The following is a 13,658-nucleotide window of genomic DNA, read 5'->3' on the forward strand; positions in this document are numbered from 1 at the left end:
CAGGCGGGCATGCGGCAGAACCCTATAGGCAACTGTGCGCTATGCGCACCTTGTCCGTTTCGTTGCCGAACCTATGTGCCCGTCTTCGGGCTGATCCGACTGATGTGGAGTTCCTTGATATCCTAAGGATCTGTCTTAGAAGCTTCTAACCTCACTCTCATCTCCACTGGGTTGGAAGGGCCGATGGCCACATTGTGACTGCCCAACCAGCAGCCGAGTGCAGCGGTCGCCCGGGCCTCCTCCGTCGTGGAGCGGTGTCGCTGACCACGCCCCGACCGAGGGCCCGCTCCGCGCGACACGGCTTCCTGTCAGCCAGACCCCCGCGAGCTGAGCGACTGACTGGCCGACCCACTGACTGACTGACTGACCGACTGATGGACTGTCGGGCCAGGAGGCGGCCGCTGCTCGGCTGCCCGCCGCCGCCGGCCGGGCGCTTCACCCGCTGACGCGCGCGCCAACGGCGCCCGGTGCCGCGCCGGCGCCGTAATTGTATCGGTGCCGGCGGCGCGGTCGGCTGACGCCGATCCATTTCAGCGCGCTCTGTGCGGGAAATTTTGTCGCCCGCTGCCATTACTTTCAGTTAGCGAACTCTTCTATAAGTTGGCAAAGGAATCGTGGCAGAGTTGATAGAATTACTCGAGTTTTACGGCGCCCGTGCCAGGCATGCTGCGTGCAGTCGGCTACCAGGTGATGCGGGGTGGTGCCGGTCCAGACAAACGGTGACGCGGGGTGTTGACGGTCCGCACACACGGCGGCGCGGGGTGATGACGGTACGAACTCACGGCGACGCGGGGTGATGACGATCCGCACACGCGGCGACGCGGGGTGAGGACGATCCGTACACACGGTGACGCGGGGTGAGGACGATCCGTACACGCGGCGACGCGAGGTGAGGACAATCCGTAACGCGGCGACGCGGGGTGAGAACGATCCGTACACACGGTGACGCGGGGTGAGGACGATCCGTACACGCGGCGACGCGGGGTGAGGGCGATCCGTACACGCGGCGACGCGGGGTGAGGACGATCCGTACACGCGGCGACGCGGGTGAGGACGATCCGTACACACGGCGACGCGGGGTGAGGACGATCCGTACACACGGTGACGAGGGGTGAGAACGATCCGTACACACGGAGACTCGGGTTGATGCCGTCTTATCCACACTCTAGCCCAGCGTGGCTGCGTGACGGGCGGCCAGCTGCTGTTGACGGCGACTGCGGGCGGTGCGCGCCGCCTTCTCGGCCGTGACCGCCGACCGCGCCAAGTGGCGGCCATTCCTCACGTCCGCCCTGACCGACCAGAGTCATGATTTTCATTATTTAGTGGCGGGACATTTATTTCACCTGTCACGCCCGCAGTGCATTCATCACGGCCCCATAATGGCGGCTATCACTGTAGTTATTCGCGTATAATATGGCGGTTTATCAAGCGGTCTACCGCCGCGGGTGGAGGAGAAGTGTTTGCTAACGACGGTTGAGATTAAAGTAGAAATGGACGATGATTGACGACCACCATTGAAATGCGCCGGTCGGCTGATGAATGAAAAATCTTTTGGAACCGGGCTCTGAGGTCAACGCGCGTGGCCGATATAAAACACCTCTTAATTACTGTGGTCGTTACGAAGAATCGAGGTAATTTCCCGGCCATCCGACTGTAGCGCGGCGATCGAGTGAGTCAGGGCCAGGCTGGGCGTAACCATGCGCACGCTCGCCATTTTCAGGGCAATCGTTCTCGATGGAGACATGCGGAACCTATCAGAAATGAAAAGTGAGCTTGCGTATCGTATTCAAGAGGCGCTTATCGCCGCCAGTCGATCATCCTCAGCACTTCCGCTCAGTTTTTCTTCTTAATCAACGTCTACAAGTTTATACAGCTTCCACCGTACCTTCGTGTTTCCTTCTCGAAGCTGGTGTGGCGAACACAGAGGGTCCGATTTAAGAAAATAAGCTTCTACTGCCACGTATGCTTCACATAAAATTATGTACATCATTGGCTCCATAACTTTAGTTTTCGGTTCGTTTCTGTTAACGTCCGTTCGGATGATGTGGAGTCATTTTGACCTCCCTCGAGGTTTTCCAGAACAGCTCCAGAACGGTGGGGCATAGCGACGCCAAACCTTGTGTAACTGGAGACAATTGAATAACTGATCTGTTGGTATAAAAAGTCAGATGTGCTTCTTAAGATCGCCGACCTGTAGGAGGTCAAAGTCGAGTCATGGTTGTCAGTGGAGTCAGTTCTAAGGGACTCTTTCAAGCGGATGCGACAACGTAGTGTTAGATGATTCCATACGAATTTGAGATTGTTTCTTAGACGACTAAAGCATTACACTAGGACTTTAACTGTTTCCATCGGCTCTGGGTCACGTAGGAACGATCGATGTCAAAACCAAACAGCTTTTCCGGAAAACCTGCTTTATGTTGTAATTTTTGACGCTCAGTTTGAGTTTTTTGATCACAAGGGCGTCAGTAGACTTATTATTTCCACTTCTTAAAAGTCAGGGAGGTCACGGGGCAAAAATAACAATACACCTTTTGGCTTAAGGAGCATGCCGATTAGGGTAGCCCTTGACACTGATTCTTAACTAAAATATCAAGTTAATTTCGACGTATTTTGATAATTTTGACCTTTTTTAGATCAGAGAAGGTCACATACTAGTAAAACATAGATTAAACTTAAGAGCGACGGGTTCCAGGGTCACTTGAGATACGGATCGGAATTTGACCTTGCTTGAACTTATTTAAACCGATGATCACAACTGAGAGACCTGAAAATTGACACAAAGACATTCACGCAGAAGCCTGCTCATCATGTGCATTTGGTGTCTCTAGCTTTCTTCTTTTCGTATATATCAGGGGTCAAATTGGACCCACCCCAACAACCACTCCAGCGCGGCGTATTCAACCAGCCGCTCGAGCGCGTGTTAACGGTAAAGCAATAGCCGCTCCTTAAATTCGTCGGTGCGTTAAATTGTTCGATTCATTTCCTAGTTGGACTGGTGTGAAATTATGTAGTCGTCTGTTCATTTCCGGCGTGATTTGTACAAGCATGGAATTGCACCAGCGCAGTATTGCATTGCTGAAGCCATATGAGTTGAAAGTTTTACATATATTGAGTTAACAACCTGCGGTATACCAGTAGATGTTGGTTAAACTGGGTTGTATTGTTGAATAACGATTATAAAAACGGTACTCAATCATACATTCCGTCAACGATTCCAGTACTTAACAGCAATGATGTTGAATACCGTCAATGTAACTGTTATTTTGCATTACAACGTCGTTTAACCCATATCTCTTAGTATATTAAAGGTTGTTAACTCAACAAAAGAACTTCAACTCATGATGCTGAAAAATCAGGAGCAAAAGGCCCATCGTTCTTATATCAAGCATTGATAACGCCTTCATGCTTCTCGACTTACCTCCTGCCAGTATGTGGCGCATTGATCGCCAACTTTTTGTGGTTTCTCAGAGGCAGTGTAGCGGTAACTGCTGAAATATTGAACACGTGAGTCTGAGGAACTTATCATCTGAAAGTTTAAACATGTTACCAGATCCGGTAAACGAGCTCTGAATGGTCTGTGTGGTGAAAATGTGAGACATCGGTTGTCTGTTTCTAAGGTTTACGACACTGTCGGGCACTTATGCTGGTATTTCCGTTTTCTAGTGCTCCCCAGATGTTAATGATCATATAACGAAAGCCATGAATCAGTGCCAAGTGTTTTGGCGTTATTACGTCATACCATATCCTAAAAATTATCTTAACTTATTTCTCAGGCCACCCTAAACAATTATCTTAGCTTATTTCTCGGGCCTCCATACATATACTGAAACCGAAATGACTGGCATGTCAGCTTGAGCGTTTTTCTTTTTTAGAAAGTGATGTCTTAAAAATGTTCCAAACTATAGCTGGTTTCACGAAGACACTGCACAAAATGCGTTAGAGCATACTATTCGCTTATAGGAATTATGTCGCAACTAATAGGACTTTGCAGCACTGCCATTACTATTGTAAACAATTATTTATAACCCAAACGGGGTGGAGCAATGTGGTAAAATGCACTTTCCGTGAGTTCCACGAAATGTCTGTAGACAGCATCAGGCATGCCTTCAGATTTTGATCTCATTTGATTGTCTTAACTAACGATTTAGACACATCATGGCCGGAGCTTGTTTTGTGTGTCTTGAGACCGCCACTCATGGTGTCACTCCCGGTCGGCAAACAATGTTGCCTCCAGTCATATGCCAGACATGGTAGCGTAAAAGAGTCCCCACACCATACAACGCTACGACACAGCCTCTCGGCGCCGTGTTGGCCCTGTCTGGGCCGTTGCCAGCGTAACGTTCTGCCGGGCCCATCAGTCCGCCTGCTTTGAACCATCAGACCGGGTTTGAGCCTAAGGCCAACGGGTATCAAGTGGTTCATGTTGTTCCTGCAGTCACAGGTACGATAAATTTCCCGCGGTTGCGGTGAGAGGACACTGCGACAGCACAAAGGAGGAAGTCGGTCTGCGTCACCTCCGTATACGCCATACACGCGGAACCCACGGCTATCTTCTTACTGAAGGTCAAGCACCGTGTCCTCGCTGCGATCACCGACTGGGGATTGCAGCGAGGTCACCGCGCAGACTGGTCGGTGGCTCACGAGCTCTTTCGGTGTCGCCGCCAGGAGGCTGAGCGAAGGCTCTTCTTTGGCCCTCCCAAGCGCCGGAGACCACCTCCCCGCTCCGCGTCGGCAAGAATTCGATCTGTCTTACTAAGGCGGTCTCAGATTCCATGAAGCACATAACATGAAAATGATTTACTCACCCGTTTAGCGTTCCATGACACGGTATGCGCATGCCCTGAAGCGCCTGGCTCAGACGTGGTTGGTGAATCAGCGCCCCCAGCGCCCAATTTACGCATGCGATGAGCACATGAGGAACGTCGGTTACAATAGGGGACGTAAAATGACCGCTGTACTCGACGCGTGCCCCAAATCCAAATATTATCACAGGTACGAGTTTGTATGCATCAAACTCCGCTTACATGCGATTAGCATTGTCCCCATACGTTTCGCAGGCTCAGTATCATCCAGTGTCGATTTCTTTACTTGGGGTGGCCTGAGAAAACCGTAATTCACCGTTTGAAAAGACGTGGTGATATGTTCTGTGTTCAGGCAGCTTCATGCGCTAAGAAAGCATCTCAATCTCCGTATATCTTCTAAAAACTGACAATCGCTTCGTCAGAGCCAACGTGTCCGGTCAACCTTCAAATTTAAGTTCGAATGATTTTACAACAGTCTAGAAGTGACGAGTGAGCCTGACGTCGACAGTGTGGCCGGTCTTTCGTTCCACTGGTGCGCGCCGCCTGTCTAGAAGCCTTCTCGTCCCTTCGTCACCTCCCGCCGCCTCAGCCACGTCTCGTGAGCACGCCCGACCTCCCGTGCTGACCCCGCCGGCCCCCTGCGCGTGTTCTGGTACCGTGACCTGCCTTTCGTGTCGGCCCGCGCCGGCGGCCCGGCTGCTCGTCCGCGCCAGCCCTCCAGCCGGAGATCGCACGCGCTGCCCAAATATTAGCCGGCCGTCACAAATCCGGCCTGCCAATATTGAATTGGGTGCGGCACGGCGCGGTGCCGACCGATGGAGGCGCTGTGTGGGGCGGTGCCTCTCGCCGGCGCCCCCACGGACGGCGGCTGAGGCCCGGCCGCCGGGGCCTCGCCCGGGCCCGGGCCAGGTGGAGCGGGCCGCTGCGGGCCGCGCTGCGCCGGGCCGCACCGGGACGTCCGCGGAGGGGCGGGCACGGCGCGCTGCCGGCCAGCTAATGGAGCCCGCCTGTCCGGGCGCGTCGTGCGCGGCCAGGGGAGGGCCATCATCTACACCCGAGGGATTCGCAGCGGCTGATCCGGCCAGATGGATGGATTTGCGGGATGGATGTGGGTGGATTCAGGCGTCTGGCGGCTGCGTGCGGCCGGCCGGCGAGCGGCGGCGACCTCGCTGTACGTGGGGCCGTCAAAGGGCGCGCCCTGTGGCGTGATGAGCTCATTGCGTAATCAATAACGGGGCGAGCGTACGTGGGTCAGGGCCGAGCGGCACGCGGGCCCTGATCGCCCCGTTACGCGGTAACGGGCGTGGTGTTTGCCCTGACTGTCCGCGGGTCTGTTCGTAGATCGGCTTCCCTGCAGTGACACGCCGTGACGCGTACGGCCAATGCTTTTTTCGGTTGGATGGGGCATGTTTGGAAACCGAGCTCGGCGTGATCTGACCGGTAAAGAACACGTGCTGCAGAACGAATATCAGATGGTGCGACTGTTGATCCGCTTAAGTGATCGTTTAGAAAATGGTCCGCTTGCACGGAATCCTGCGTAAATGGTAGCACGTTGCAGACAGTTTAACTTTCGCAGGCTGGGTTTTTGCCATGCCGTGCAGTGTGTTGGGCAGGAAAACCGTTGCGAGAGCATTCTATCGTTGTGAGGCAGGGAAGGCCTGGTGCTCTCAGAGGCGCTCAGTCCAGGCTCGGCTGTCGGGGCTCTTGAGTGTCTGTAGGACTCAGCCCGTGCTATGCTGAAGCTGTGACGCTCAGCGCCAGCCCGGCTGTCAGGGCTCTTGAGTGTCTGTAGTACTCAGCCCGTACCATGCTGACGCTGTGACGCTCAGCGCTGGCCCGGCTGTCAGGGCTCTTGAGTGTCTGTAGTATTCAGCCCGTACAACGCTGACGCTGTGACGCTCAGCGCAAGCCCGCCTGTCGGGGCTCTTGAGTGTCTGTAGGATTCAGCCCGTACAGCGCTGACGCTGTGACGCTCAGCACAGGCCCGGCTGTCGGAGGTCTTGAGTGTCTGTAGGATTCAGCCCGCACAACGCTGACGCTGTGACGCTCAGCGCAGGCCCGGCTGTCGGAGTTCTTGACTGAAGGACTCAGCCCGTGCCACGCTGACGTTGCGACGCCTCAAGCTCGCGCTCCATTGGGGCGAGCGAGCTCCGTCGTTTGGATTAATCGTCCGATTGCTATCAACGTACGTGACGGGTCGTTGTTGCTACCCGGCGTGATGGTTATTGGTTTGGAATATTGAAATGCGCCGCCGTTGAGATTTGGGCTCCGACCTTCTGATCGGCGCTGAGAGATACGTATGCAGCAGACCAGAATCAGAGTTCGAACTTTTCAATCGTGGAGTTGAGACTCAGTCGTCTGGGCCACGTACCATATTGCGCGTAAGTGTACTAGGTGCTGTTCTATGGACAATGAATGGCCCAGTCCCCTTCGGAACTTTGCGGTTAGTTTCCTGTCCAAACTCGCTGTGAGGCGTGACCTATCATGGAGGAGGAGTCCGGAGGCAAAGGACGGTGCGGGTGTGACAAGGACGGTGTGGGGGCTTGAACGGCGCTGCGCGCTGACGGCCAGTGTGGGACTGTCGACAACAGGAGGAGGGAAGACTGACCGAGAGCAGTGCTTAGGAAAATGGTGTACCGTAAACGTACCGCCAATGGGTCTAACATTGGCGGCGTGGGTGGTGAGCCACTCGGGGGAGGGCAGGCTGACAACGACAGCATACGGGCGTGGAAGGTCAGGACTCTGTGAGGTACGCTTCTCCACTATTGTTCTCGGGACTTTGTCCGGTTTCCAGGTGGGTGCGTCTGGGACACCCACCCGGTGCCCTATTCCGGCCTGGGTGCACCGTTCTCTGATCTCTGAGCGCTGGGTGCATCGGTGGCGGCTGGTGGCGGCGGCTGCTACCGAGTGGGCCGCTGTCGGAAAATGGGAGAGCACCAGGCTGCGGACGCCGAAGGGCGCACGCGCCGGCACAGCAGGCCTGCGCAGGCCCAAATATAACCTGCCTTTCATTGAAAAAACAGATGACGAGCGTTGAGTTCCACTGACGTCATTCGGCAACTTTTCTACCACAACAGGAACTTATTTTTTGCGAAACAATGGTATGAGATACTGGTACCTGTTGAAAAAGCATTTGTTTTACGTTGTGCTGTACATGAAGGGAAGTTGAGCGGCGACATCTTGATAATGGAGGGAAAATATGCATGTGTCTCGCTCTGCTCATCGGTACTGAGTTCTGGCCATGACACGCCTGCATAAGCTGACTGCCAAAGTGGTCCGTGCTGCCCTGAACCGACCTCTCGCTAGCCTTGTCACATGTATGGTTTTGAGCAACAGGCCTCAAGTAGAAGAACGCCCAGCGATAGACGGTACAGGAGCGCGGCCAACGCGGAGTCGACTTAGCAAACAACCCCTCACTATCAGCATGTAGCAAGCAGAACACTCAGTCTGCTCATAGTAGTCTTTTGGAAGCATCGCATTGGTGTTGTCAAGACACCGTGCCCACATTCTGTTATTCAAACATGGCGACCTTTGAGGAAGGGAATAATTGCGCGACGTTAATAGCGAAATAGCACAGCGAAGCTGCGTATGCCCACCACAGTCAGCACCAGACTCCGGGTATGGCCTGCGGCGTAGCACCTCGTGGCTCTGCATCGTAAACAGGGCTGGGCGAGCCGGACCAGTCGGCTTCGGAGTGATCCCAGCGAGGGCGTGGACCTGAGCCAGCCGACGGCTGGCGGCGGCGGGCCGCTGCTCCGAGCCTTCTCCGCGGCCGTGTCACAGATGCGGCGGCCGGCTGACGCAGGAGCGGCCACGGCGGCACGACGAGCGGAGGGCTACGATGTGGTCGCTCCACCACAACGAGCGGAGGGCTGCAATGTGACCGCTCCACCACGACGAGCGGAGGGCTACGATGTGGTCGCTCCACCACAACGAGCTGAGGGCTGCGATGTGACCGCTCCACTACGACGAGCGGAGGGCTGCGATGTGGCCGCTCCACCACGACGAGCGGAAGGCTGCGATGTGGCCGCTCCACCACGACGAGCGGAGGGCTGCGATGTGGCCGCTTCACGATCCAAACTGCGCTCGCGTCTTAGACACGCATTTTTGCTGTTTCCGCCATAGGTGGCTCCTGCACAGAACGTTAAAAATTAACGCGGTGCGTTCTGAGTCGCCGAACACAAGCAAATACATAGTCATGAATAAAAAGTCCTTCTCCGTTAAGAAGTCCCTGGCTGCGCCCCTGCCGGTGATGCATCTGGAGCCTGATTCGCGGCGATGAGCTCTGCGAGCTAGGTGGAATGTTTTGACGTGCCGACCCCGACAGATGACTCCGCGCCCGAATATTAGGTCCCTCGGTGTGGCATCATTGCCGAAACTGTCAGATAACATCTGGTGGAAGTGGTATCACCGTCGCTGCGCCCGCAAACACATGAGACAAACAGCGAAACGGTTATCACCCCCTGCGTCAACAAACAGCAGACAAACACCATCACGGTTACGCCGCTGCTATGTCAACACACGGCAGAGATGGCGGCCGGCGCGTATAGGCCCGCCCGCCGGGAGCGGGTACAAGTTCCGCTGGTACCGCCGGGACGCGATCCCGCCGCGACGACCGAGCGGCGCCGACCGCAACGGGCGCGGCACGCCTCACCTGCCGGCTGCGACACGCGGACGCCGACCGTCTCTGTCACGGGCGGCGGGGGCGCGTTCATCAGTACTGCCTCTCTGACCCCGTCCGTGTCCGCGTTCACATGGATTAAGTGTTGTTCAGCTAGCCTATTTCGTGTTGCAAAGCTTAGGTGCCTTACCTTCTTGTGTTCCGTGTGTGGCCTGTTGCTTTGTTCATTCAAGCCCCATATTTTTGGCTCATGGATTTAGATGCTCTTTCGGGATATAAAATGATATTTATGGCCTTTCAATGGCATTTGAAACCCAGGCTTGCAGTGACATTTGGAGCCCAGGCGTGTGCTATGAACTTCCGCATTCAAGTGCAGTTGAGAACGCGGGGCCTATGTCGGTGCTGTTGCACGTGCACGGTGCACGGTCGGTGCACGGCTTGTTTCCCGACGTTGGGTTATCTGTCTTGTGCGGCCTAGCGCACTCGCGGAACAAACATGGGTTCTCTGTGGCGGGAACTTTTTACCAGTCGGCACTAGTCACTCGACACAGTTCGTGTGCGTGTTGGTGCCCGCGTCATCGGTCGGGCATTAGTCGTGTTCTGTTCCAGCGTAGCAATGCGTATGTTATGCTGACAGTGAGTGTAATCCGGGGAGCTGACCCTCAAAGTAGCGCCGCCGGACAGGGCCGCACGTTCCCTTCCCAGATTATAGCGGGCGAGGACCAATTGGATGCTCGCTCCCCGACCAGTCCAGGTCGAGGTGTCCGGCGCGGTCACGGTCAGCCTTCCGCGCCCCGTCTGGTACTAGTCGCGCGCCTCATTTATGTTGGGTGCACTGCAGTTCCGAGCTGTCCCCTTCATCTGCTCTCTTCCTCTTTCTCACTGACTCTCTGTCTCCCTCTCTCTCCATTTATTTCTCTCTCTCCCTCTCTCTGTTTCTCTGTCCCTCTTTCTCCCTCTCTCTCTCTCTTTCTCCCGCTCTCGCTCTCTCTCCCTTTTTTTCTTTCTTTCTTCCTTTCTTTTTTCTCTCTTTCTCTCCCTCGCTCTCTCGGCCATCTTCGTCTGGCTTGCTCTTTCGTACTGTCTTCTACCTACGATATGCTTCCGCCTTGCTCCTCCTCTGCCTCTCACCCTCTCTCCCCGTTCCCATTGTCTGGTAGAGGTCAATGAGCATTGAACAGCCGCGACAGAACTCAGATTGGAAAACTAAATCACTTAGCTGAAACTCGAGCTTCCGGTAGCCGTCCGGTGCGTGGCACAGAGCCAACGCCGGCCCGGCTCTCACCAGGACGAGGACCCAGGCAGAACCAGGGTCAAACCCGGCCACATGGCACAGAGCCAACGCCGGCCCGGCTCTCACCAGGACGAGGACCCAGGCGGAACCAGGGTCAAACCCGGCCACATGGCACAGAGCCAACGCCGGCCCGGCTCTCACCAGGACGAGGACTCAGGCGGAACCAGGGTCAAACCCGGCCACACGAGCCGGCGCTGGACGCATCCAGCGGCCTTGTGAACGTTTTGGCACACGGACCGGCAGACTTAACTATTTCATTGCAATCGAAAGTGTGAACTTTCGCCAGCAGTTGGCCAACAACATTCAATCTTGCGTTCGTGACTTCGACTCCTTTTTGTAGCTTGTGAACACACTAAAAAATTACAAAATTATATGTTTCTGTGGCGCATGATATGAATGGTGGATTACGTCGTCACGTCTTAGGAATGTTTTGCTCATTCCCCATACGTTTTTGGTTTTACTGGGTACAGGCAGCCCGCGACAGCTTAATTGCGTTATGTCGTCAATCTCATATGCACTAAAAAATTGTGCAGAACATCCCGTCTCCTCCACACACTGTTTTGTGTGCGATACTCTATTTCATGACTGGAACATGGCTCATTCCATCGCAGCACTGCGTTCACCACATGTTGCGTCTTATTGCTTAATTTCTTATGCGCGATTTATTATTCCACCTCACTGGGCCGAGCGCAGCGCCATTGCGCCTACCATTGTTCCTATGCATGCATTATGCATTAATCCTATTGCGTTTGCGTATGTGTTCAATCTCATTGTTTCCGGCCTAGTTGTATTTCCATTTTGACTTACTTGGCCCATTCACCTGTAAACTGATCGACTGCAACTCGTCCTGTTGAAGGCTACATTTAGCCTTCGTCGAGATGCGATACGGATCCCTGGTTTCTATTTTGCTGCCATGTCGTCATTAGTTATCAGAACAAAGCCGGGCACTAACTTAGGCTTGAGCTTCGTTGAAGCATCTGCCGACAGAACTAAATGTGCCAGAAGTCCACTGTCTAGAGATGTGATGCCATCTAGCGTCCCTTCGTGGAAATGGCATGACGTGAGCTCTGTTTTTGAAGGGGGAAGTGACGTGACGATCATATCAAAAGGCTGCTAGTTTAGCTCTATATATATATATATATATATATATATATATATATATATATATATATATATATATATATATATATATATATATAGTATAACTCCCAGGTAGCAGTGGAGTGACGCGTCACTCACATCAGGAAGGGGTTATCCTGTAACCGGTTGTCAGCCCGACGTATTAAACCCGTTAGGTAATGTCAGTCGGCCGTGTGGGTCTTCTGGCAGCCATCAGTCCGCCGTGCGTCGCTCCTAGCAGCCATCAGTCGGCCGTGTGGCGCTCCTAGCAGCCATTAGTCGGCCGTGTGGCGCTCCTAGCAGCCATCAGTCGGCCGTGTGACGCTCGTAGCAGCCGTCAGTCGGCCGTGTGGCGCTCGTAGCAGCCGTCAGTTGGCCGTGTGGCGTTCCTAGCAGCCGTCAGTCGGCCGTGTGGCGCCCCTAGCAGCCATCAGTCGGCTATGTGGTACTCCTAGCAGCCGTCGATGGGCTGCGTGGCGCTCGTAGCAGCCGTCAGTTGGCCGTGTGGCGCTCCTAGCAGCCATCAGTCGGCCGTGCGGCGCTGGCCGGCGGCGTGCGATGTACCCCGTCTGCGGCTGAATGGCCGGCCGTTTGCCGACGAAGCCGACTTAATAGGCCCGACCGCGTCGTGTTGTTGGCTCGTTTCTGGAGCGTGTTTGGTGATTAGGCCGAGTGTGTGGCCGCTTCCACGTGCATGACAAAGCGCCAGCCGCGACGGCCCAGTCATTTGCGGAAGCACCGCCCCTTCGCCTTCCCTCCCCCCCCCCCCCCAGCCGCCACCAGCCGGGCCCTGGACCGTTCCTCGTCGACTCCCTGCGGACCGGAGCCGGCGGAAGCGGACCGAAGAAGCGCGCTCTAGCTAGCTGAGGCCACAGGTCGCTGCTCCGGTGAGCGGACACCGTGCACGGCAGTGATCCGTAATCGAACGCATGATGGATGCCAGGATCGAATTGATCGCATGACGGATGCCAGCGCGCGCCGGCCGGCGTGCAGCTGATGACGATTGGATAACCGGCCCATTCGAGGTGTATGCGGGAGGTTATGGTCCGATTGGACGGGAGTTAGAGTCGGTAAACGCCGTGACCAGCGCCCTGACAGTCAGGTACTACATTAGAGACTTGCTTTTTGTGTACAGTTTTAGTGCAGACATGCAACTTGGAACATTTGTTACCCTTGCGCAATGTATCTGAATTTCTTGCAGGAATATTCACGTCTGTGCTAGATCAATCTATCTTTGGAAAACAGCTCGTGCGGTAAACAGGAACTAAGCATCATTGCTTGAAATTATATTCACTCTTAAGAGATATGTTTTGCCCCAGCTTGAATATGCTTACCAAATTTCCTAAAGCGATGAAAATACGCACGGCTTCGCGCAACATAAGCTTGAAACTGCGTCGAAGCTTCGGACATTTCACACAATACCTGCGCCTTCGTATGTATCGATGGGTGATTTGGCGAGGCACTGAAACTTGCAAATTAGCGTTAAAAGGAAGTGAGGTACATCATCCCCAGGCAGACTATTATTGGTATCTTGGACTGTGGCAGACAACGTTTTAACGAATATTAAGTCGCAGTATCGGGCTTTGTTCTGAACACATGCCGGCATGGTGGCGAAACATACACCCGTACCCATTGTCAGGCGCAAAGCAGCGCTAAATGGAGCCTTCCGCGACTGCAAACGCAGTGGCGCGGAACAGCGCAGTGATTCATTCAGTATTAAGACGGACATGAGGCAGGCTGTACGGATTTTTTGTATAACTTCAGGCAGCTGATGCATGGCACACCGCGCGCGGGTGCGGCGTCACCACCGTGTCGAACGGTG

Source organism: Pollicipes pollicipes, unplaced genomic scaffold (assembly GCF_011947565.3).
Source record: "Pollicipes pollicipes isolate AB1234 unplaced genomic scaffold, Ppol_2.1 Scaffold_7261;HRSCAF=8764_pilon_pilon_pilon, whole genome shotgun sequence".
Classification (NCBI taxonomy): domain Eukaryota; kingdom Metazoa; phylum Arthropoda; class Thecostraca; order Pollicipedomorpha; family Pollicipedidae; genus Pollicipes; species Pollicipes pollicipes.